Source organism: Danio rerio, chromosome 6 (assembly GCF_052040795.2).
Source record: "Danio rerio strain M-AB ecotype USA chromosome 6, GRCz13ab, whole genome shotgun sequence".
In the NCBI taxonomy this organism is placed as follows: domain Eukaryota; kingdom Metazoa; phylum Chordata; class Actinopteri; order Cypriniformes; family Danionidae; genus Danio; species Danio rerio.
The window spans coordinates 48865366-48889798 of NC_141026.1; the positions used below are offsets into that span (position 1 = coordinate 48865366).

The 24433-nt window shown below is 35.2% G+C and overlaps 1 protein-coding gene, 1 long non-coding RNA gene and 1 pseudogene across 4 annotated transcripts in view; 1 reads left to right on the top strand and 2 right to left on the bottom strand.

The window, feature by feature from the left end:
* Positions 1-24433, bottom strand: part of igfn1.3 (immunoglobulin like and fibronectin type III domain containing 1, tandem duplicate 3) — a 229655-nt gene that overhangs the window by 142989 nt on the left and 62233 nt on the right. The gene's annotated exons all lie outside the window — the stretch shown is intronic.
* Positions 1-24433, top strand: part of LOC137496012 (uncharacterized) — a 96325-nt gene that overhangs the window by 19769 nt on the left and 52123 nt on the right. For all 3 annotated transcript variants that reach the window (XR_015494122.2, XR_015494123.2, XR_015494121.2), the window contains exon 2: positions 276-440. This is a non-coding gene — a long non-coding RNA (uncharacterized LOC137496012). The remainder of the gene's footprint in view (positions 1-275; positions 441-24433) is intronic.
* Positions 8746-17321, bottom strand: LOC147843626 (immunoglobulin superfamily member 22-like; annotated as a pseudogene).

The following is a 24433-nucleotide window of genomic DNA, read 5'->3' on the forward strand; positions in this document are numbered from 1 at the left end:
CGAACATATTGCATTTTTATTGGATAATTAAAGTGTATCTTACGTGACTTTTAAAATTATGCCATTCGTTTTCTAAATAAGTGCTATTTCAGTGCAATAATTACTATTTATTTTCGAGCATAGCATTGCGATATGTTTAAATATAACGTTTTTGAGCATATAATATTCAGATGTTCATGCTGATATGATCATTGTGCCTTGTAAAAAAATATATATTCATGTGGCAGCATATTTCCTTCACAGCCCTGAGGGAAGGTTTCATTTTACATTGACAGGGGTTTACCAAGCTTGACGTGCCCAGACAGCTTGTCTCAAAGTCTGGAGCCAGGCAAATTGCAAGGACCTGTGCTTGAATTGGCCTGGAGACATCTCTGGACTTCGGGAAATTGAGTAAACACAAATGTCACCCTCCGACCTGAAACACCTCCCGATATCACAAGGTAAGCAAGCAAAATGAGGGCTGTTTATTCTTCAGCAAAGTCATCGATAACTTGCATCACTTTGGTCCAAAATCTATTGTACTTGGCCCAGGGCAGGTGATGAATGCAGTGGTGGGGTAATGTACTTGAACCTGTTCTGGCAAGATAAAATGCCCTTTGTTCCATATATATATAAAAGCTTTTGTTGAAATAACCGATATGTGATACTCAGAATATTGAAAAGGCATTGAAGCTGGCAGAAATCAAGAAGATTTATTTGCCTTTCATTAAACACAGTTCACATTTGATCACAGTGATGATATGGATGCTGATTTTAACTAATAGGATTTAGTTAGAATACTGATAGATTGATACCTTCTACTATGCAGATATTGTAGGCTCTTTCACATTGTAAGGAAATACAGTAGGTTTCCATAAATAATTCACTATATTATAATTCACTATATATTGATATGCAGAAAAGAAGCTGTCTAGTTGCCACAACCCAGAATTTCAATCTGTGAAAAGGATATAATACAGAAAAAAGTAAAAACGTAATAATGCATATGTAAAAATATGTAATTATGATAGCACTTCATTATCGTAATAGAATAATTATGATTTTTACCCCTTGTGTAATGTTCAAATTGACTCCCCTTTTGTCATGTTCATGGCTGTTTGTGCCCCATTGACTTTTATTATAACGACATGTAGTGATTGCAAAGCAGTGACACCAATTATCATGATTTGTTGATTGTTGGTGGTTTGTCTTGTTGGAAAGAGGTAAAACTTTTATTTTTACTGCTCATCAGTTGGCACTATTAACCCTTTAGATAGACCTGTGCAAAAACAAGTTTCTCCATTTTATTTGGAGTGAAACAGCAAATAATAGTGTGTGTGCATAACTACACCTACTATGTTTACTATGAGCTGAGCTGCTTATTTATATTATTATTTTTTAAAACATATCAAGGTAGGTTCTTTCTAAAACACACACAATACTCATTATAACCAAATAATTTTTATCTAGAAATATGCTTTTTTTTTTTGCACTGTAACTGATGATCAACAGTATAAATGTGTAATTTGACCTCTTCCCAAAAGGGAAAACCAGCAACAATCAAGAATGCATGATCATATGGTGTCATGGCTTTGCAATCAAAAAATATCATTATAATGAAAGTCAATGGGGCAAAAACAGCCACAAACATAACGAAAGGGTAGTCTGAGCATTTTCCCAAAATATGTGTCAAAATAGTATTTGTCACCAAAACCATTCCGTTTGCTAAAACATAGAGAAAATTGTAAACAAATGAAGACTACAAAAATTACTCCAGAGTGGATGAAAACATACCTAATGGCACACAAGGGTTAATAATTTTTCCAAAACTTAAATCTCTTAATCTAACTGAGTCTACAAATTGTATTTAAATAAATGATTAAATATAAAGTAATAAAAATGACAATGTTAATAAAAGTTATTTTAAAAATATTTAAGATATTTTTTATATTTTCTTAAATATTTAATATTTAATTATTTAAAAGCTTTAAATGCAGTCTATATTTCTACTTTATTAAATTATTAATTATTCTAAATTATTCTAAAATACTTTTTATTGTAATTTGATGCTTAAATATTAAAGTAAAAGAGAAGGCACCGTGCTAGATGTTTACAAATGTTAGTTACATCAGTCAAAGATAAACAGCAGTAAGCTTTCTGCTCAAAAACATTTAACCCGTTGCATTTTCGCACTTTACTCGTACTTTGCACTTTAAGTGGCCTTTAAGTGGAAGAAAAAGGTTAAATATTGAGGTGGTACTTAAATATAAAAAAATGTCCAATCAATGATGAAAAATAAATTTGCTACTTGAATTATTTTGATTAAGTATTGAAAAATCTTAATTATTCTAAACATTAGATATAATCACATATGGAAATGATTCAATGTAACATACCTCTCACTGTTAGTTTGGTGGAACATTTTGTTCTGCCAATTGAGTTGACCGCCACCACTTTGTACAAGCCACTATGTTCTGGCCCAACTCGCATAATGTACATCGAGCAGACACCGTATTCGTCAGTGATGCAGTAGTTGTTGTTGGACTTGATGCATTGAGGTGAATTAGGAATGACAAAGACAGCACTGGTCATGTATATGATATCCGTGTGGTGCGCTGTGGACTTTCAGTGGAACCAGAATTGAAGGTGGCCACACAAGAGTTTTCATTGCTGGTAAACCTGTGATTACAGGCACTAGAAATAAGTGGGAAAAAGTATAGTTAATTCAGAAATGTTATTGGAATAGTTTAGGTTTCATGTCATCCCAAATGTGCAAGATACATGTAAAGAATCATAGTGGCCAAAGGTAGAATTTGAATGGGACAGTTCCATAATATTTGGAATTAATGACCCCACAAATGTAAACCATCAAAATAAACTCATCAGTCACATTATATTGTTTCTCCGGGGTTGGACCCCCTTTTCTTACATAGCTGCCTTAATCCTCTGTGTAACAGATTGAACAAACTCTCACTATATACTCATGTTTCAGCACATAATGTCAATATTTGCACTTTTACCGACACTTAGATCTAAACCTTGCGATGGTTGTGTAGATCAGCAGTGTCATAAATACTCAACCATGCCACATTTAAAGTCACTTAAATGACCTTAATTCCACAATTTAATGCTCAGTTTGAACTGCAGCAGATCACTTGGACCACATCTTTATGCCTAAATGGATTGATTCGCTGCCATGTCATTTGCAGATTAGATATTTGCACAAACAAACAGCTGAATAGGTGTACATGTTGAAGTGGCTGGTTACTGTTTGCATATACAAACAGTACACACACTTTCCACACTTTTTGTTGTCCTACTGGAATATTAAGTTGGTTGTGATTCATTTAAAGTATATTTAGATGAAAATCAATGAAAAGACAGACATCTCTCCTGAACTATTATGTGTCTAGAAGAACTAGTGTGAATCTCTTGATGTTGTGAGTTGTTTGGCCTGTTCTTCAAAGAAGTGAGTAATTGCATGCCTGCGGAAGTCCTTGAATATTACACATGCGTCATCTGAACTTCATTTTACCTTCTGTATTCTTGAAAGCTTCATTCCACATCCAAATAAGTGAGTATTTGGTGCAAATCTTACCTTGTTACACAGAAGCACTGAAATATTTCTGTTTTGGAATGACATGAGGATGAATAATTGTGAATGTTTAACAGATTAACGCTGCACTATAATTTATGTAACATTGTTAATATTTGGAGATATCAAAACAAACACACTCATAGTCCAACTAGATTTCACCCTTGTTGGCAATTCTGCTCTAGTTATTAGACACACCCCTTACTTCTAAATTGGCTGCAAGTGTGTTTTGGAACTTAGTTCAAAAACCTTTTTTTGTTCATATTACTTATTGCACTTTTAAAGTGGAAGTGAAGCAGCCTGTCAAGTTTACATTATATTGTAAAGTGGTATTTACTTTAGTGAAAATAATGAGTCAAACTCAATTAATGTAACAATTTTGAAGAAAACGGCATGTTTCACTATAGCTTTTAGCACAATGGCACTGCCATCTCTGAATATCACTGTGTCTGACGTCACGGGGTTGGTTCTGTTCCCTCAGCTGAACACATACAGTGGAAATAATGGACTGAACACAGAGACTGCAAAGCTTAATTTAACCCGATACTTGACATTGTCGATGTGCATCGCAGAGCTGTTGCAAATACAAGCATCAAATTTGTGTCATATATACAAAATTATGTATATGTTCCCTGTTTATTTTTTAATACCTTTCGTTTGATGCGTTTTGGTCGACTCTCTCACGGTGGTGCAGTGCTGCCTGATGAGGGGATTTACATTCAGACTAATGCAACGATTAAAGCAGATGACCTAAGTCATGACTAAGTCACGTCTTTGTGGATTATGTCAAGACATATTCTCTTTTCAAGTTGATAAACTCGATCTCTCAACATGTATGAACAACGTAAACATCTGCCATGTGAAACCCTGAGCTGATCTTGGTTTAGTTTAAACACGAAAAGAGGCAAGTAGCTGTAGTAGTAAAAATTAAAGGTACCTGCCCCCATTATGTCGCCACCGGAACTTGTTGAAACCTAGTCAGGCAGCACAATACACAGAGCGAACCAAAGTGCATCAAACAATCAGTATTTAATAGGGGAAAAAAATAATAGAATAAATATATTTTTATATATTACACACACATCTGATGCTTTTACTTGCACCAGCTCCACGTTTACAACTTCACGCATTGGTTTAAATTAGGGTTTTGTAGTCTCTGTGTTCGGTCTATTACTTCCGCTGTATCTGTTCAGCTGAGGGAACAGAATCAACCCCTTGAGATCAGATATCGCAATATTCCAAGATGGTGGTGCCCTAGGTCCAAAAGCTATAGTAAAACATGTGGTTTTCTTGAAAATGGTTTTATAAATAGAGTTTGTTTATTATATTTTTATTAATCAATTTACAAAATAATGTAAACGAGTGCTTTTCTTTCACTTTAATGTGACAACAGACCAAATCACTTTTTTTTTTTTCTAAATTATAAGCAATCCATCTTTCAGCTCGTTAACACCCCATTTTGAAGATTTTGATGGATCAGAACGTCGTGTATATATATATATATATATATATATATATATATATATATATATATTTATATATATATATATATATATATATATATTTATATATATATATATATATATATATATATATATATATATATATATATATATATTTATATATATATATATATATATATATATATATATATATATATTTATATATATATATATATATATATATATATATATATATATATATATATATATATATATATATATATTTTTTTTTTTTTTTTTTTTTTTTTGTAGACTATGAAGTGGTATTCCCGACCAGAGTAGATAGAGGCTCTAAAAATGTTACAAAATAGATGATCCCCAATTGTTTGCCAGACAAGCATGTTGGAATTGCATTCTTCCACCAAGTAATGCAGTAAATCATCCATCTCCTGCTGTGGAGATGGAGCTCATGTGACGATGACTTTACCATAAACCTCCAGTTACCATTTGTAGCCAGAAAAAAGCAAAAAAACTAAGCATACAATAGTTATTTTTAGTACTGCGTGAGTTGATAAACAAAGGGACATGCGATTATTAAAGTAATGAAGGATCCCTTCAAAGGCGGTAGTGGTGCATATTGGGTACATGTATTATTTAGTCATTTACAGCCTTAGAAAAGTAGACTAATTAAAATAATTTTGGTTAAATATGAGTATACAGGGGCGCTGCAGGTTGCTTGTTGACATAAGGGTATTGCCCCTGCTTAGAGTTAATCCTGTATCCAGCAAGGGCTAATTATTGTTATGATAAACTGGAAAGAGCAGTCACAATCACATTAGCGATGCACTTTATTGTTGCTTTTAGCTCTCAACATTATTTCTAAAGGGTTTAAAATTGGGATAAAATATTCTGCATATATGGGTTTTATTGATGATGAGTTTTTTTTTTTTTTTCTGGCTTTCTTTTAGGCATGGATGAGTAGAACATTCATGCTCTGATCTGCACCAGAACAATTGCTCTGAAATTGCCTGAACAAAGTAGTCTCAGGACAGTTGAAAGTGGAATTTGGAGCAGTTCGGTTGAGGTGAAAGTGGTCCGACCCAACAGACCAATGAACCTAGCTGTATCATAATTCATAATAGAAGATGTGTCACTTTTAAAAGCAGCAGTGTCTGATTCTGTGAGTGAGCACATTAGTTATCGCAACTGAAAGCAAAGCAGCACATCTTCATCTTAAAACTTTGTGTAATTGCTCTTCTCCTAATGCTGTCCACACAAAGCATTAATTTCTGCTCTGTTGTATTAGTTTACATCTTTTTTAACAGAAATATATATATATTTTTTGTTATTTAAGCTTTTTAAATTCTCATTTAACTTTAGACCCACTTCCTTTTTCCTTTACATTATTTAATTCAGCAGACACTTTTAACCAAAGCGGCTTGCAAATGAAGATAAAAGGCACATTTCAAATCACCAAAGAGCGTTTTAGCAGTTTTAATATATATTTTATTAGTGCTGCACAATTCTGGCTACAATGCGAATCACAATTTTTTTTTTATTAAAATCAAGATCCCGATTTTCTCATGATTCTGTGGATGTTAAATAAAAGTTAATATTAGGAGGCTGTTATTATTGTTATTTCTCAAACATATGGTAAAACAACAATAATAATATTTGACCTATGTGTAGGTCTATTGTTGGTTAAAATTCTCAATATTGTATAGAATATTGTATAGAATATTGAATCAGACTTTAAAAATGTCCTGGTCATTAATTCACAGTAAATTGACCTCATAATTCAACTATTCATAATTCTAAAGTTGAATTATTATGTTTGACATGTATGCTTGTCATTTGCCATTGACAACATTATTAAATTTTTTTTTTTTCACTGGTAAAATCCGACATTTGTTATTATCAGATTGCTTCTTGCATTATATTAAACATTAAATAGTCTAGAGTAGTTATACAAACCAAGTAAACATTTATTTTCATGCACAACACTTTGTGTTTGCAATGAAAGAAAAAAAACATATCAAATGCTTGTCATAATCATAACTCTAAATAATTTAAATGTTGTTTTCGGTTTCACTTTCACTGCCGAATGCGCTATTATCATGGCTGCTGTCACTTTGTGAAAACCCCCCCCCCCCAAAAAAACCATGCAAATAATACTTCCCACGCGACTCCCAAACAATCACTCTGTGCAACAAACTGAATGTTATTTGCAACTTTATTACCTGTTACTCGCAGCATATGCAGGTTCTGTTCACTAAAATACACATCATTTGCAGCTTTGTGTGCGTCCTCTTAGTAGTAAACAAACAGAGCTTCAGCTCACATGTGATTTTGCGGCCACCAATACATCATTACATTAAGACAGAAATGATATTTTTGGGTGAATTATACCTTATAAATACAGTATGGGACACTTTTCAAAAATGGGAGCTATTTAGGGGTTTTTAACCTTTAATGAATAGAATAGTTCAGAGGATTGATAGGAAATAGTTGGGAGCAGTGAGAGGGGAAGGGTCGGCAAAGGACCTTAAGCCGGGAAATGAACTTAAGTCACCTTGAGCACCATGGTGCTATATGTCGGCGCACTTAACCACTAGACTATTGGCACAGACCAGTATGTGACACTTTTAACACCATTTGGAGGTGTCCATGTTGCTGAGCAATGTATGTAAAACAATGTTAAGAATTGTGCTGTTGCCTTTATGCTTTGCTCCTGACCTTAAAAATATAATTGGCTGAATTGTAGATATGCTGGATTAAGATCGTTTGTAGGGTCGATTGGAGATCGCAATATTTTTTTGATTAATTTTGCAGCCCTTCATTTTATTGTTAATATTGAGTTGTTCTAACAGTTTTTTTTTTGTAGCAAAGTATCTTGTGCATATAAAGTGGAAAGAGTGTTTCCTGCAGGTGGTTTGTCAAGCCCACTTACCAGTCTGAAGCACATTCTGAATACACAATGTTTTTCTAGAGATATGACAAGTTTTTAAGAAGATGGCTGGTGCATATGGAGAGGAAAACGTATGTCTCAGCATTTAAAGTTAAATTTGCCAATTTACATTAATCATCAGTTTTAATTTGAAATATTTGACAAACCTGCCACTCTGATCTCTATGGACTGTCCATTGGAGTTGTTGGTGAAAACACCCGATTCTAAATATTTTGTAGAGGGAATGACGAATGTAGACACTTTTTCAAAATTGATGATATTGAAGCAGGACGACATAAGTTCTTCATTTTTAGCCATGTGATGTCAGGTTCTGAAGATCTCTTGACATAAACATGGTTTGAAAGTAAATTATAGACTAAAGGTCTTAACTAATTACACATATTTAACCAAACTATCTTTTGCTAAGGTCATTTATTGTGATTTTATAGTTATTACTGGTTGCCTAGACAAGTTTTATAAAACATCCTAAAATGTTATGTGAATTTGCACCTTTTTTTCAGCAAAACAAGCTCAAACTTGCTGGAAATTATATGATGGATATTAGATGTATATGGACTGGAAGGAAGTTGACTTTGCAAAGTGTTCTATCTTCTATTAAATTATGCAGCCGCTTGATTAAATATGGCAGAAAGTGCAAATGCTTACCAAGTTATTAACATTAATTTGCATTGGGGCAAATGTACATGTTCTTACTAATGTTAGACATGTTCTTCCGGAAATGAGCTCTGACATGTAGCTTAATCTATAGCATGCAGAATAAATCAAAGTACCTCGTAATCGACTTTAATTCTGATGGAGTTTCCTGCTCTCACAACCATGAAGTCGACAGGATCTTTGAAGTGGGGCCTGCCTGAAAATTAATGGTTGGAAGTAGAAAGACAAAATGTTCAATATAGTTCAAAGTGTACATTTAAATTCCCTTTTAAGAAACTATTATGAACAGAACTTACTGTTAGGGTTTTTCACACAGAGGGAGCGCTTGGTTCTCCAGCTCCAGATGTATTAATGGCTGATACTCTGAACTCATACTCAGACTCTTCAGAGACGTCCTTCACTGCGTACTTCAGAGCTGTGGAAGGCAGATTATTTTAATTGTCATTGTAACACGTCACCCAGAGACTTGATGCCCAACATGTCTAGAGACGCATAATTAGTCTGCTATTTTCTGCTGTCGGAGCCATGACATGTAGTGCTCATTAGGACACAGGTTTGAATCTTGCCTTTATTGTGTGGTGATTATTTGTAGGAGGAATTGTCATTTTTAATGGGAAATGGCAGGAGGAACTTTCGAAGGAAATTCAACTGAGTTCTTTAATTATAGGGGGGATTGTGTTAATTCCATTTGAAGACATGGGATTAATTTTAATACCAGTGCATTCCTGAAATTAATAAAGAATCCAGTGGTGTTTTTGACTTCAGCTGTGATTAAATGACCACAATACGTTAGATTTGCTGCTCATAGATGCGGAAGAATTAAACACTGATAGAGTGAATTGAACACTTCATGAATTGAATTCAATCATAAAGGTCCAATCCCAATTCAATTGTTTTACCCCTATCCTATTCCCTTTGGCTACTTGAAACAGAGTGTAAAGGGGTAGGGTTTCAAATTTTACCCCTAAGAAATGGAATAGCACTACAACACCACATCGACACCACATCATGTCATAGTGATCTCTAAGGTTATAAGATCATGATTATTATGATTTGTTAAAAAAAAAAAAAAAAAAAAGATTGACGATGGTGACTGCTGTAGTTAGTCCAGTTGCATTATTCTTTTGTTATTTATTTTCTGCACATCACTGAAGGCAACAATATCATGTTATCGTAATGATATAATGTGGCAATAAGCTCGTAACTGTACTGTGCATTTACACAGTGGCCATTCATCTATTTAGGCACACAAAACCAACATAAACATTTTACCAGACTCTGCAAAAAGGCCATTCCCAGTCTTTTCTGACAGGGTATTCGAGTGTCATCGAGTGACAGGTGGTAAAGTATGTTGTGGCACTATTATACAGGAGTTATTATTATGAATTATAGATAGCCAAATTTTGGTGTTTTTAGCTGTTTTTTTTTTAAAGCATGACAGTAAAACACAGACGCCGTTATGAATGTATTAAAACATACGCTTGTTTGATGTGAAAATTCAAATGCCATTGTAGCTGGTGTATTCTGGAAAATTTTCGTACCCCCTGGTTTCGAGTGTGGTCATGGAAAATCTCAGTTTCTAGCCCTTCCCCTTAGCCCTACACCTTCAAGTTAAAGTGAATTGAGACACCTCTACTTGGAACGTGCAAAGCAAGGGGTTGTGGTAAGTTAAAGGGCTAAGGTTTAGAAATTGGGATTGGGCTAAGGTTTTGCATGGTGTTTGCATTCTAATGGTATTGGTGACCAACATTCTTCAAAATATATTTGTGTGTTACATTTATATGTTTGCTAAACACTTTTATCTGTGTTCAGAAACCAAAATAAGTTTGAATCTATGGCCCAATCTCAATTCTGCTCCTTAGCCCTTCCACTTACCCCTACCCCTCGTTTTGCGCATTCACGTGAAGGGTTAGGAGTGTCCCAATTCTCTTTAGCTTGAAGGCGTAGGGCTAAGGTGAAGGGGGATATCCCTTCGAACTGAAACTTTTTCAAGACTACACTCGAAACCAAGAGGTAAGAAAATTTCCCAGAATACACTAGCCACAATGGCAGCATAGCTGCTCCCGGAGGTAAGGAGATCAACAAATTAGTATTTTTTTTGTAATTATTACGAATTTTCACAACAAACAAGCATATTTTTTAATACATTCATAATTAATATAATTTAATATTTTCGCTAAAATAAAAAAAACGCTAAATTTCGTTATCTAAAATCCATAATAATAACTCCTGTACACCAGACCCACAACATTCTGACACTTAATGACACTGGAATACTCTGTCAGAAAAGTCTAGTGTCTGGGAATGGGCTTTTTACAGTGTCTGCTATAATGTTAATGTTGTTTTTGGTGTGTTTATACAGATGAATATGGCCACTGTGTAAATGTGCAGTTACGATCTTATTGCCATTTTATATCAATATGATAACATTATATATTCCTTCAGTGATTTTCTGGAGATAAACACCAAAAATAACACAACTGGAATAACTAAAGCAGTCACGATCGTCAATATCATATGAAGCAAGAGATCGCGATGACATGTGCAGGTGCTGTGGTGGTGTCCCATTTCTTAGGGGTAAATTTTGAAGCCCTTCCCCTCCAAATTCTTTTTCAAGGGCCAAGGAGAGGGGTTAGGGCTTGGGTTAGAATTGGGATTGGGCCTAAATATTGACAGAAATGTCTTTTTTGGCTGAAATTTAACAGATGCATCAACTGTATTAAGTAAAATTGGATTTAGTTGGCCTTGAGTTTATACTTTAACTATTTACTTTAACAACATTGGGTTATTTTAAAACTTAAAGTTGTCATTGGTTATTATGACCAATTCTAAACCAGCTGTGCTTCTATCAGAGCTAATGAAGCCATTCTAAGTGAAACTGCACAGAACTTCGATGCGATATGTGACAGCGACATGACATCTGTGCCGTCTCAAGTTGTCTTAAGGTCTTCTTATGCTGAGTTCACACTGCATGATTTTCAAAATTGATGTTGTTTTCACTCTGCATGACTATCTGGGGTAGCATTTGGTTGCTTCTGTTCACTGCACAATGGATCAGTGCATAACTATTCTAGAAGCAATCACCAACGTGTCTGTCTGTCTGGCTCGCAGCTGATAAGACCATGCATGACACTGGAAAATATGTCCAGCAATAAGATTTTTTCTAGAATTTGCCTTTATTTGCCTTTATTTGTGGGCTGATGTGCAGTGAATGGCAACTAGAAAAAATATAATGGAGGATGAAATACAAACTCCACACAGAAATGCCAACTGACAGTAGCTGGGGCTTAAACCAGTGACCTTCTTGCTCTTGGTGTGAGGCAATCGTGCTACCCACTGCACCAATTATTTATTTATTTTCCTTTAGCTTAGTCCGTTTTTTATCAGAGGTCACCACTGCGGAATGAACCACCAACTATTTCAGCATATGTTTTACGCAGTGGATGCACTTCCACCCACAACCTAGTACTGGAAACACTCATAGACTGTCACATTCACACATACACATACACTATGGCCAATTTAATTTATCCAATTCACCTATACCACATGTCTTTGGAGTCTTGGGGAAACCAGGAGCACCCCATGGAAACCCATGCAAACACGGAGAGAACTCTAAACTCCCTAGAAATGCCAACTGGCCCAGCTGGGACTCGACCCAGCGACCTTCTTGATGTGAGGCGACAGTTTACTGTTGTTATGAAGCTTAATTATTGTAGGAATGTGGTCTATAACTTCTCCCTGAACTCAACACTGCACTGTATCTTCCTCTCACATTGCTACAGATCATCGCCAATGTGTTTTTCAGTCAGAACTCATTTCACACAGCATGATTTTGAAATGCCGACAGGTCCATATTGTTCCAAATATTTCACGGGTGTTCAGTATGTGATACTTCAGCGATTCTCTCTCTAAGCACGTCTTTGATAATCCACATTGCATGACTGCAACTTGTGTGAATGGGCATAAAGCTGAGGTCAGAATTATTACCCCATCCCCCGCCCCCCCCCCCCCCCCCCCCCCCCCGAATTATTAGCACCCGTGTTTATTTTTTCCCCTGATTTCTGTTTAACAGAGAGAAGATTTTTTTCAACACATTTCTAAACATAAATTAGGTTTAATATATCATTTCTAATAACTGATTTATTATATCTTTGCCATGATGACAGTTAATAATATTTTACTAGATATTTTCAAAATATATATATATATTTTATACAGCTTAAAGTGACATTGAAAGGCTTAACTAGGTTAATAAAGTGAACTAGGCAGGTTAGAGTAATTAGGCAAGTTATTGTATAATGATGGTTTGTTCAGACTATTGAAAAAAATATATAGCTTAAAGTGGCTAATAATTTTGACCTTTAAATGGCTTTTAAAAACTTAAAAACTGTTTTTATTCTAGTCGAAATAAAACAAATAAGGCTTTCTCCACAAGATAAAATATTATCAGACATACTGTATCTCCTTGCTCTGTTAAACATCATTTGGGAAATATTTAAAAAAGGAAAAAAAGGGAGGCTAACAATTCTGACTACAACTTTAGATTTGCCTGTAGTGTCTGGCATTTGTCTCCAATTTAACAAAACCTGTCGACGAGTAAAAATCAGTGCTTAAATTACACAGTGTGAACTCACTATTAGTGACATAAATAATTGAACAGACCTTAGGACAGGATATCAACAAACCAAAAGCAGTTGCGTATCTATTAATGGCAATGTTTTATAGATGCACAGTAAAAAGTGATTAGTTCATTCATTTTCCTTTGGCTTAGTCCCTTATATAACAGAAGTCGCTACCGCGGAATGAACAGCCAACTATTTTGGCATATATTTTACACAGCAGATGACCTTTATAGCCACAACCCAGTACTGTGAAATACCCATAAACACTCATATTTACACAAACATACACTACGACCAATTTTGTTTACCCAATTCACCTATACCGCATGTCTGGAGCAGCCATAAGAATCCCTTGCCTCAACACAGAAATGCCAACTGGCCCAACTGGGACTTGAACCAGCGACCTTCTTGCTGTGAGGCGACAGTGCTAACCACTAAGCCACTATGCCACCAAGTGATTTGTTACTTCTAAAAAAGCGAGCAAACCCATTGTCCCAATTTGAACTTTTAAGTAACTAAACATATTTTTATAGTTATTCAAAAATGTGTTTTTATTTAGCAAGATTTTGTTTGCTTGCAAGAGGCTGTAGTTTGGTTTCTGAGATGATTCAAGCTGCTCAATATGATAGAAACGGAGAGCCTCTAAGCTCTTGAAACTGATTGGAGACTTCTGTGAGAATTCATAAGCGATCCCTCAGGTAAAGTGCTAGGCCATTTACAAACTTACCTGGGGCTATTATAAGACTTTAGTCCTAAGGGGTCTGAGCCTCTTACCTAAACATGAGTTGTTGTGGCTCAGAGGAATATTTCTTTCTTTGAGTTGCAGGTTTGACTTGTGCTCTTTTGACATTTGTGTTTTAAATACGCCGACAGTGACATATTTGGTTGATTCCTTCTACACAGGCTCTCTGAGCTAAATATTGCTACCCTATTTTCCCACTGAGCTGGAGGAATAATTGGGAGGAAAGGAAGATCCAGTGATATAATCTCATGTGAAGATTATATAATCACATATTTTTGTGGATTTGGTGTCAGCAGGTAACATGATGATGCAACTTGATATGCTCAAATGTTACAAAATACTGCATATTATCAGACCCAGAGAAATGTGTTTATTAAACATTAGTTTTGACAAGGTTTTGTACATCTTGGAAATTAAATTAGATATTATTATATATATATATATATATATATATATATATATATATATATATATATATATATATATATATATATTTTAATTAATATATAAGGACTGAATCATCCTGACCACTCCATTTTAATTTCATCAACAAACTTAAAGGCCACCTATGTTGAAAATCAATCAATGTTCGCTGTTTGTACAGTACTGTGTTTAGGTATAGTGTGTCCACAGGAGTGATATTGGAGTGATATAAAGACATTTTGCTCTATTTTGACGATCCATGTGGTAAATCCAAATTGCAGGGTGCTAAAGCAATAAGGGCGTGTCAGAATCCACTTTTGCTATTTTAAGGACATAAAAATCCATTTAGAAACTTTGCCATGTGAAAGCGAAGCGCACTAAGAACAAAAAGCAACATTGTAACAATTTAAATCCTTATTTCGGAACAAAACAATCGATCTACAGGTGTGAAAGCACCCTTTGACTAACCTTAAACCTTTTCGAAGTATGAGTGATGGTTGTGCAAGAAAATTCCTTTCATCTCAAGATGCATTTACTTTTCCTTTCATCACCTATTGTACTAATGAATAATACATTATTTTCCATCTGAATATAGAGGTCATTTAATCATAAACTATTGTATTCTAATTACATAGATTAAAAAGTATAAAAAGAAAATCATTTCCACTTACTTTGACGTTTGCATCTGTCCTCAAATGAGTGTGCTCTTTGCATTCAACCCTATAATTCTTTATTTAATTGTAACTTAAAGATATAGACAGTAATTACAATCAAGGTTTTTCAGTTGACTTGCTATGCATTCATTGGGTTCATTAGCTGGAAAGTGTAAGGCCTTTGTGTCACTTTAGCTGTGTCCACTCTTGAATTTTTTAATTCATCAACTTTGTAAAGCTGAATTATAGGGTTTGGTATGGGTCAGGAAGCTTATATGACTGTAGTTGAACCAGAAACTCTTTTATTGTGAAAATGAACCTCTAAGTAATTGGAGAAAACAACCAATGCTCATTGAAAACCATCTGTTGCAACATCTTTGCCAAACAATATTGCCTTTCATCTTGTACATTTTGCAGCTCTAAATGAAAGGTCTAGTATAGCACTGATAGAAAGTGCTTTGTTTTGTCTGAAACATGAATGTGAGTGTAGTAATGATTTCTTACTTTACTTGTCGCACATACGTATGAACACCTGTCCAACCTGTCAAACCGAGCATCAGAATTGGGAAGAAAGATGATGTGACTTTGAACGTGGCATGGTTGTTGATGCCAGACAGGCTGGTCTGAGTATTTCAGAAACTGCTGATCTACTGGGTTTTTCACGTACAACCATTTCTAGAGTTTACAGAGAATGGCCCCGAAAAAGAGAAAGTGTGCAGTGAGAGGCAGTTCTGTGGGCTCAAATGCCTTGTTGATGCCAGAGGTAAGAAAGGAATGGCCAGACTGGTTCGAGCCGATAGAAAGGCAACAGTAACTCAAATAAGCACTCGTTACAACCGAGGTATGCAGAAGAGCATCTCTGAACACAAAACACATCCAACCTTGAAGCAGATGTGCTACAGCAGCAGAAAACCACACCGGGTGCCTCTCCTCTCAGCTAAGAACAGGAAACTAAGTCTACAATTTGCACAGGCTCACCAAAATTGGACAATAGAAGATTGGAAAAATGAGTCTCAATTTTCTGATGCATCATTTGAATAGTAGGGTCAAAATTTGGCATCAACAACAAGAAAGCATAGATCAATCCAGCCTTGTATCAACGGTTCAGGCTGGTGGTGGTGGTGTAATGATGTGGGGGATATTTTCTTGGCACACTTTGGGCCCATTAGTACCAATTGAGCATTGTGTCAACGCCACAGCCTACCTGAGTATTGTTGCTGACCATGTCCATCCCTAATGACCACAGTGTACCCATCTTCTGATGGCTACTTCCAGCAGGATAACGCGCCATGTCATAAAGCGTAAATCATCTCAGACTGGTTTCTTGAACATGACAATGAGTTCACTGTACTCAAACGGCCTCCACAACCACCAGATCACAATCTGATGGAGCAGATTTGGGATGTGGTGGAACGGGAAATTTGCATCATGGATGTGCAGCCAACAAATCTGCAGTAACTGCGTGATGTTATCATGTCAAATGGACAAAAATGTCTGAGGAATATTTCCAGTACCTTGTTGAATATATGCCACGAAAGATTAAGGCAGTTCTGAAGGCAAAAGGAGGTCCAACCTGGTACTAGTTACTGGAAGTGTACCTAATAAAGTGGCCGGTGAGTGCACACTTAAAATGTGAAACTAACTTGTTTTACAGTGATTGCTCTGAAAATTATAGCATTGAAAGGTGTTTTAGATCATTGCATTGTGCTGTTAAAATAATTCAATAACTTGCCCCTGTGTGATTCTTTTATTTTTTGTATGAGAATGAATATTTAGCTGTTCAATGTTTTACTGCATCTACTGTTAATTTAATCTGGAAACTGCAGTGAACTGCATTTATATGTGCACTTTCTGAGTTCTTACAAAAAAGTAGGTAGAAGCACTGTTTAATGAGCCATTGTTGAAGAAAAAGTACCTTGAATAGGTTCATTAACTTGGTTCAGAGTCACCCACTGGTTTGTGTCTTTCTTGCGTTTCTCCAGCTGCTAGCCCAGTGTTGTCAAGTTGATCCAGTTTTTGAAAGTGCTGACTACCATTGACAGGGTGGGTTGACTTGGAATAACTGAGAAAAAAAAGTGAAAAAGAATGTTTACTAGAAGCTAAAGTTACTGTACTTCATTCATTTATTCTCTGACTCAGAGTTCCAGCCTTGATGCTTTCTGTCTCCAGTGGATCACTGAAAACCTCACAGTTCCCAGTGCAGATTCAGTACTTGTATTGCTTGCTATGATGGGACACATTTCTGTGTCGAAAGGACAGACAGTCGGCTGAACTATATGCCACACAACCTGTTCTACAGGTACCTGCTGACGCGTAGCAATATAGTTTGTCACTTCAGAGCCACCGTTATCATTTGGTGTATCCCATTTTAGGTCAATGACAGATGAAGAGCTGTCAATCAATTCCGCTAGGCCTCTAGTGTGGCTGGTTTGTCTACAATGGGGTACAGAATTGTTTGAAATATTTAATATGTCAGTTTAATGTATGAGCCTGCATGTAAAAGGCTGAAGGTTTATTAATATTTATCTCAGAATACATTGAGTATAAAACACAGTGAAACATAGCGACCACAATAAGCCTAGAGAAGGCCTCTGCGGCACCAAAAGGGTTTTTAAGCTGGATCTTAATTTCCCCAGAGTCAGATCGTAGGCAGTGCTTTATCTGAAGACGGCTCTGGTTTAGTTCTTTTGCTACTTTTATGCTGCCACCAACAAAACGCTCTGTGCCATCCTTAAACCAGTTGATCTCTGATGAGTCTTGAGTTGGAAATGGCAATTTAAAGGAAGCAGTCCAGTTTTAACAATCACATTTCTGAAGAACCTGTGCAAAACATCAGCGAGAGTCTAGAATGTTTAGAGAGGCTTTTAACACTTATTCAGCATTAATAATTGCTTATATGTTTGATGTTAAAAAAAATATTTCTTAATACAGGGCCATATTTGTTAAAAGCTTGCTTCAGTGCAAACCCTAATTTGGAATAAAAACTAAATAAAAAATAAGGACATAATTTACTTGAGGCACTTGAGGTGAAATATGGCAGCAAAAAGTATCCACACAGTTATTTCTGCAGCAGACCTTATTGCATATGTATTTGTAGGAGGTTCATGGAATGTAACATAAATGAAAGAGATAATCTACTGACATTAATATTATAACTCCGTTGTTCAGATTTTCAGCATCTTTTAAGATTTATTTTTAATAAATTAATACTTAAGCATGGATTGATTTAACTGATCAAATATGGTGAAGCCATCTATAATGATTCTTTCTTTGCTATCACAAGCATAAATAAATTTGTAAAATACATTAAATTGTAAAATACATTAAATGTAAGATTAGCTGAGGGCAGGCAGGGGCGGAGCTAAAAACTGAGCCGTCAGGCCGGACACTTCGGGGCTCAAATTTGCTGCAGTCATGACCGAATCACATAGCGTCATCATCATTTATTTATTTATAACAACAAAAGATTTACAGTACAAATAAAACAGAATACAGTCTTTACAAACTATAGTTCATTATTAAACAAGAAGAGAATTATAAATTAAAATTAAGTAGCCTATATAACAAACGCATGAGAAATATAGTGGTAAATGAGAGGGCTCTAAAAGAGGAAATACATTTCCACGAATAGGGTTATTTTGGATAATAAAAGCATTTTTAAAAAAGCACTTTAATCCAAAAATATTGAACAAAAGGAGCAAAATAAATGAGCTAAGTTACACTTTAAGTAGAAATCAATGTCACTTCTAACATTTCTGCAAAAATGGCTTGACAGGAAATAAAATATTTTAAAATCACATATTTTAATTTTTAATAAAATATTTTTTGTAACTTAATTTAAGAAATCTTTCAAGATCAATGATACTTATTTTATTACAAGTTTGTAAGACTTATTTGAGTTAATATATTGGTTGATTACTAAATTATATTATCTAAATCATTTATGGAGCTGAATACAATAAATAATCTGTATTAAAAGGTCGAATAAACCTGTCAAAACAATCTAGTCTTTATGAACAAATTATTGAACAAAAGATGATACTGCTGTATCCCTTTTCATAGAGTCATACGACAGAATTTTGCATGCTCTAACTCTAGTGTAACAGCCGCATATTGAGGTCCATGGTATTCTATTTAATAGTATTTGTGTCATTGTTGTTATTTGGTTACCGGCACCTGATTGTCATCAGCTCTGCTTGTTTTGACCCGATGCTAATCTGTGCTGCTCTTGGTAGATTGTGTTGGTCATTATGGAAATGAGCTGCTGTATCTGTTCTTTAATTCGTGCATTGTCAGATTTCCATTTCCATACTTTTATGGGATTGCGATCTTACGCTAATTTGTTGTTTTCAGTAAATATGAGCCTTAGGATCCAAATATCTATTTATTTAGGTTTAAACTAGTAATAAGACATTGTGTAATGTAAATCAGCATCAACACCTCCAGCTGCTACATTGAGGTCAGTTTTGCACGCAAATCACTTTAGCCTGATTCTGTCCTGATTGTAAGCTGTGCATTGCAGACTCTTCTTTACCTCCACCTTTTAAGGAGGGGTTTTTAAACCTTTAGGACACACGCCAATGTACGTATATACAGAAAATCACACGTTGATGTACGTACATACAGAAAATGCTGCTTCGCAAAGCCAAGTTCACAGAGCCCTGATAGTGTGGTTAAGTCGAACACTGAATATGTTTACATGGGCAAGAATACTTTAATACGATTTTAATATAATTAAAACAATACTCTGATTAAGAATCTACCATGTTAAGAGCGATTTTTGATTACCTTAATCTGACTTAAGTCATAATTGAACTAAACAGAAGACGTGGAGTCTGCATATATTAGTAGCATTATTGATTGAACACCGCAATCAAACTATTACCTTCATGTAGGATTTTGCCGCTGTCAGTAATGGACCGCACACACATACACATCACAAAATGCGTAAGTTTTTTTTCTTTCCATTCGACGTGCAGTATTGATAAAAACAACACTCTTCCACCAGTCCTTACTTCACATTTGCGTCAAATAACCTAGTTTGTCACAGGGGCATGAAAGAAATGTTCATAAATGAAAGTTAAACTTCCAAACTGCAGTTATAGTCAAGAAATTAAAGATGAAACAATCAAAATTACATGCAGGAAAAGTGAATACCCTGGTGACACAACGCTCAAGAAGCACTTCTTGTAATTATATTATTGTCTTATTCAGATTAAGGCAAATAACTATTACTGATGTCAATGTAAACATAGTCTTTAGTTTTCAATGTAAGTAAGAGATTCAGAAGGGCATCCTGCTTATTTGATTGAGGGCACTTTTTTTTGTCAGACGGCCCACCGGTTTAACTTTCATTCACCGTCATTATTTTTAAAAAGCACCCGGTCCATTTTATTTTTATGTTTTACTGGAACGCATTAACTCTACAGGTGCCTGATAGTTAGCTATGGAGCTAACATTAATCATATTATTTCCTCTAGTGAACGCATAAAAATCGTCATAATTTACTCGAGTGCATGCCTCAATGTCTCGCACCCCCCTTAATAGGTGCTGGTGCCCGCTTGGTGGGGCACACCCCACAGTTTCAAAAACCCTGCTTTAGAGGACATGATGGATGCCAAATAAAGAGCAAATGCATTTTTGGAGCAGTTAATAAAGCAATAGAAAAAAAAAAACAATTATAATTTGTACAGTATCATTAATTCACTTTTTCTGGTTATGTTTCTTTCCAGTTGTGTGTTTCTGCCTTTTCTTTACTTCCATCTTTAGAGGACAGCTTGCAAAAGTAATGGATAAAAAAAAATTAAATAAAAAAAACAATTGATGCAAAGATGAAACTTACAATATATCTAACTTCTGAGTATGAACCTCTGCTTTCAGAAATTTCTTTACCTTTATCGCTAGAGGATAAATAGCAAAATTGATGAAAAGAATACAAAGCAATTACCAAAAGCTTTTGCAACACTTAATACATCAATAGTGTGCAAGTATCATTAATTTACCTCTTCATGCTTATTGGCTTTGTTTGTTGTCTGGCTAGAACCAAGATCTGCTGGTCCAGAATGTGCATTTGATGCGGTTGACTGTCCACTAGTGAGCTATACTTTATCATCTAGAATGAAAGCAAGATATTCAAGATACCCAAGACGTTAGGATTGCAAGATGTAAACACACGCGCACACACACACAGAATATAGAACATAGAATCATACTGTGCCTTAAATGACACATAAATGACTTGATATGAGATATTATAATGATTCAGATATGGATTTCTAAAAAAAAAGTATAATAAACTGCACCAATTATAATATATAATTGCAATAAAATCTCTGAGACTTATAAAGTGAGTAAGACAACAGCCTTTCTACTGTATTGAATAGTTGCTAACCGCTAAGAATAGTTGTAGAAAAGGTTATGAAGGCATAAACCAGATTTTGTTTCTTGGACTGCTGGAGAAATGGAGTATTACAGAAGCAGGTTTAACAGTTTAAAAAGCCTAACATGGGCTTGAGATATTTATTACACTATAATAATAGTTATAGGGTTGATTTTGGTACTTTAAGTTGATATTTTATGATACTAAATGTTTAAGTATCTGTGCAGGTGATGGATTGTGTAAGACCAACATGGATCAAACAACAGCATAGCAGTGCCTGTAACAAAACAATTAAGAAATAAAGAACAATAACAAAAATATGCAAGTTTGCTGGCTTGAAGATGGTTGTTAATCACAAAGTTACCAAATGGAAACGTATTAATACAGTTGGATAGATCAATTACATTTGAGTTATAAATCACTTTCCTAAACTGCCTAAATTACATCCCTTCCCCAGTAAGGACCATTAATCTTGTCAGTGGAATCTGTAGCGAATAATTGCTTGGAACTGTTTTCCTCAGTCTGATCATGCGCTGCATCATTCCCACAGTGCCACACAGTGGCTAAACAGGAATATGGCAGTGAAATAATGTCTGCGCTTACTCATGTTAATTGAAGTCAGTGTATTAATCAGAAAAATGAATGGATTCATTCAAGTATTGTTATACAAGTCCTAATTACACCATCAGATTGCATACCGAGTGAGTCTCCAGACAGCAGGCCTTCATCCGAACCTGCAGTCACATCTTCACATTGACATTCTCTCTGCTGAAAATCCTGACATTCATTATAAAATGATCAGCATGCTTTGTATGCACAAATGAGACTATTTTTGATGCTTACGTCACACCTGAATGGGTGTTACAGCATGAGTAGATTGCAAATATCAATAGAAACAGAGTTTCTTTTTGAGCATTTTTTTCTTTGTATTCATTTTTAGTGTATAATCCAGTCCTCATCAGTCCAGTGTCTCCAGAGTCTTTTCTCTTGACCTCTTTTTCTGCTCCAGAACAATCTCTGGAAGAACATGCAGACGCACTTCTGTCCTCCACACCTGCTCTCTCTGGCTTAGAACTGGCTGTTTTGATAGCTGTGATTTTCTCATCTTTTTCCTTCTGTAGCTTGAGCTGCTGTTCTTCTGCAGTCTTTGCCAGGTCAAGGCCTTAACAGCCTGGAATGTTTTCTGGGTTTCTTTTTGCCCCTAGAATCTAGATCAAAGATGCCCAAAGTAGGGCTCACGGGCCATCATCCCATCTGAGAATGATAGAGGGGGGTTTTGTTTGTTTGTTTGTTTCATTTTGCTACAAAAAAAGCAAATTTAAGTTATATATTTCAATTAAATATAAATGAATCAAAGTTTTAAAAACTTAAATACTGTCTCTTGAGAAACAAAATACATCGGCGAGCAAACCAGGCCAAAAACTACTCTATCTCTGTTCTGTTTTTTTTTATTTTTATTTTTTATACTGTAATAAGTTCAGTATAAAATGGAAAAAATACAGTAATAGATAACATAAAGCAGTGTTTTTTAGTTGTTTAAAATATTATTAAATAAATTAGGAAATTACCCATAGCAACTACATTTACCTTTGGCCCATTAACCTTAATAAAGCTTGGATTTCGGCCCTTTACAAGAAAAAAGAAATAAAAAAATTGGGCACCCCTGATCTAGATCATTATCAGCTGGTTCATGCCATTATACAAACGACACACATGGCATAAAGAAACAAAAGATCTGTACAAAATAAGGTAAATTGTGCAGAATATATTAATCTTATAAGTCAAGCAGATTTAAAGTTATTCATAGTAGTTCAGCAATAATACAACTGTTCTAAAAAGCAGCTAAAAGTGACTAGTAAAGAGAAGCTAACCTAATGTGTTCACATTGCACTAATACTAATATGCATTTCATTTGTTATGTGAGTCGGGATGCTAAATGCAGCATTAAATATCCTAAAGTTTTCCAAAATGTCAAAACCTTGAACAGATTTATTCTCATATTTGAGTTTTCTATGGTCGAACCACTTGTTCTTTGTTCGCTCAGTGAATATTTAAGGAAAGAATGCAAGAATGCCAAATGAATGCAAGCTGTTTACATGCCTCAAGAAATTGGAGAGATGTGCAAAACTTAGCCGTGTCGAGCTTAACTGTTTGATGCTTAAGCTGTTTATGACCTTGCATATTAAAAAGGTGCGTTTAAGACCATATGCATTGTTGGCATATTAAGCATAATTGGTTTTAAAACGTATATGTAAAACACACACACATTGAAGTTATTTTAAGGCTGGGTTTGCAGTTATTAGGTACTGCAGTCCACAATAATTAAGTTTCAGGGACTAACATAAAATGGCGACACTGTGGCTCAGTGGGTAGCATTCACAGCAAGAAGGTCACTGGTTTGAGTTCCGGCTTGGCTTTCCTCCAGGTGCTCCGGTTTCCCCCCCGTAGTCCAAAGACATGCAATATAGGTGAATTGGGCACATAATAAAAGACCAAATGTAATATAAAGTAGGACCAAAAATGGATTTACATGCATTAGGAAACACTTCTGAGCGATGACTCATTTGTGAGTCATGAATTAACTGATTGATTCAAAAGAATCATTCAACAAAGAGGGTTTTTGAGAGTTTCTGTGCTTTGTTTTGGTCTCCATTCATAAGTGTTTGTAAGGTGGCAAGAACCAGCTTTTTCTGGTAATAGCCCATCTTTGTTTCTGCTACAACTTATTGACAACATCCATACTACTGTAATTCAGCACACACATAATACATTGACAAAAATGTTTTCAAAATGTTCAGTTCTTACCTTTCATTAAAAGCCAGGCATTACAGGACTTCATTCCGGCCACTGTTTTATAGATGCCTTTATCCACCTGCATACAGTCCTCCACCACCAGCATCTGGATCAATTTGTCTTTGCATACAGTGGTTTTCTCCTCATTATAATACTCATAACCAGCATCCCCTCTCTCTC